The sequence below is a fragment of the Miscanthus floridulus genome, unplaced genomic scaffold (genome assembly GCF_019320115.1).
Source record: "Miscanthus floridulus cultivar M001 unplaced genomic scaffold, ASM1932011v1 fs_475_7_8, whole genome shotgun sequence".
Lineage (NCBI taxonomy): Eukaryota > Viridiplantae > Streptophyta > Magnoliopsida > Poales > Poaceae > Miscanthus > Miscanthus floridulus.
The window spans coordinates 19,439-22,522 of NW_027096812.1; positions in this window are offsets into that span (position 1 = coordinate 19,439).

Here is a 3,084-nt window from a genome sequence, read left to right on the forward strand (position 1 = left end):
CGATGCTGTGGGGGCTGCAGGTGGTTGGCTGCTGGCTTGGGTGATGGCTGCAAGGTCAGCGCAGGCCACATGTTCGACAATTTACCCGGCCGGCTACAGCAGCTTCGCCGACGTCCCCATCGGCGCGCTCTGGGAGGAGGAGATGCTCCGCTGGAGGACGACCGGCGGCCTCGGCGACGTCCTCGGCGGCCTCCCGCCAGCCATGGCCACGAAAGGGTCCCATGGGATGACTTGGTCGACACACGTTGCTGAAGCTACTCCAACGTCATCAACGACATCTACACTTCCAGGTGCCTCAACCCCAAGCCCTGCCAGGTTGAGTTCGATATCTCTGGAGCATGCCAGCTCAGGTGCATGCCAGGTGTTCGAGGAATTGTCACTGCATGCAGACATCTTCTGCAACATCTGCATTGGCTTCGGGCTGCCGAGTCATATGTCACTGGGAGTCAATCAACACCAACCATGCCCACCAACACATGTGCAAGTTGAGTTTGGGTGTGGCAGTGCTGATGTACGTCCACTTCCCTGGCCATCTTTCACCTTGGGCAACTGCTGTTCCATGAGTCAGGCTGTTTGTTGGAAACCACCATGGCCTCTTCCATCTCGACAAGGCGTCCGTATTGGAATTGGAGCAATGCTTTGTCTCTTCCCAGTAGTGGCTTGGCTTCCTCATTGGCTGTGTTTTCATTTTCTCTGGAAGCCACCATGGCAGCTACCTGCATTAGTGATCCCAACATATTCTGTACAGCTGAAGCGTGGTGGGCTCATACAGTTTGATTCTCACTCTCTATTTCATGTGTTTGGCATCAGTTGTTGGGGACTACTTGCAGAGATGAGACCTATCAGCTCTATGGTGCTGCTTCTGTCAATCTTCGGACATTCAGCAAACATGCTGGTTTTGGATGGCCTTGTTACTTTGGTTGGCATATTAGATTGGTGCAGGTTCCCTAGATGTTTCCTACTGTTGAGCTGTATTTGGCCAGTTAAAAAGAAGCGCCAATTGCTTGGTTCGGGTGTGGTTCTGAATCTGGAGGGGTACAGTAACATGCATATGCTTACTTTCGAGCTTCGTTCTATACCCATGCAACTAATCAAGTATGCTTCTGTACACTTTCTTCCTTCTGCTCCTAATTCCATATTGGTAAGTCTGAAGTGTGGTAATCATCTCAAGCTAGAAGTATTGGTTCCAGTGTACAAATTCAATAGCAACATTATGTTATTGCATCAGTTCACCACAACTGTACAAGCACCACCAATTGGCGCCATGTGGCTGCTACTTGCAATTAATTCTCTTGCTCATGAGGAGTTTCAGTTCGGTTTTCAGATAGAAAAGATGATGGGAACTACTGTTATGGTGTTACTGCACATTTTCACTATGGAGGCATCGGGTAACCACTTGATTAGTTTCCCAGAGATTCTGATTTGGGCTTGGGAACGCTGGATCTCCATTTTCCTTGCTCAAGTTGACTTGTTCAGATTAGTGCCATGGGATCCTGGTGGTTTGCAGCTCTTGCTATCAGTGAGTATGGCTGGTTGTGCACTGATTTAACAGCGAGTACAGCAGAAGTGTGGTGGCAATTGTCGGTGTTTCTTGCTTGAAGTGACCAGATAGAACTTTCCAGTTGCAACACCATGTATCAAGTGCAAGGTCTTCTGCAAGGAATTTATATTGCTTGATATGGGCTTCTTGGCTACCAACAAGGAAGTGCAGTGCAATGTTGATTGCTTCAGCTCGACATATTCAGAAGTTCAGAAGAGGAGTTTCTGCAGTTTCCTTGGGATCCCGGTGGTTCCGAACTTCTCCATCGGCTTGGGGGCAAGCCGAATTTGAAGAAAAGGGGAATGTCAGGGATATGTGTAGGATACACTGCCATGTGGGGCCGGGCTGTCAGACAGAAGCAAAGGCAAGGCCAAGCCAGTACAAAGGGCCAGGATGGCAAGAGGAAGGGCATCCAACGAGTAATCAGAACAACACATTCCTCTCCTAGGCTACTGTTCATCTTTCTCCTCAGTCTCTTCTTCTGTACCCGGTTCCCCTTTCATTCTCTGCTCTGACCTCCCTTACCCTCGAGGTCCTGTACTCTGATTGCACTGAATCAAGTTATCTATTAGCCAATCCAGTAGGGTTGCTAACAGTGGTATACATAGCGTCCCATCTTGTTAAACCTAGCTACGACGCTAGTTCTCTCAGCTAGCGAGATCTAGCACAAATTCGATGCAACATCGATCATATCGACTAATTAATAACTAGTAATAATAAACCTTAATTAATTTGTGTTGCAGGCTCCACCGTGCCGTTTTGTGGTGACAGCTCCAGCACCACTGTACTGAAATGTTGTGATGTCGTGGCTCACTTCGGCCCTACCGATTTCCATGCAGCAGTGGAATACTCCGGCGCCTCATCGTGCGCGGACCTCACATGCCAAGTAACGACGTAACTCGGGCCGGCAAAAACCTGGTTTAATTTGGTTTTTTTTTCTCAATTATATATTAGCCTACTAGCACATCCACCTGATTCAGCTCGATTTGCTAACTAGCAGTTGTGCTCGGCGCCTTCGGCCGGTTCAGCAAAGCCGCCTCATCTGCGCTGCATCCTTGCACCACGACGACGATGAAGAAAAGCAGAGAAGGGCATGTCGACGGCCACTAAGATTTTGCTATACTCGCCGGTGGAATAACAATTTTGATAGTTGTTCTTGGATTAATATGTCACATGAACTTGATAATAGGCATGGGTATTGTCGTGAAGATGATCATGGGTAACAAAAACCAGCAGAATATTAATGTAAATGTTGACTCAGATGCAAAGGCTTGTTGGGAAATCCTCCTCATGAGTGGGTGTTAAGGAGAGTAAATGCTCACACACGTCATAGGTGCAGCACAGGAAATGGACCAACCTTGTGTGCATCTAGTATTTTGCCTCTTAGCTTACAAGAGAAGGAAAGGGAAGCTTCGTGAGTCCCAGTTAAGAGAGAGAACAGAGCAGCTCCAGTTCAGCCCCTTGCTCCTTGCGTGTGAGAGAGGGAAGAAAACTAGAGAAAAAAAGAGAGGGAGAAGAGTGAGATTAGATAGGCGATCTTGCAA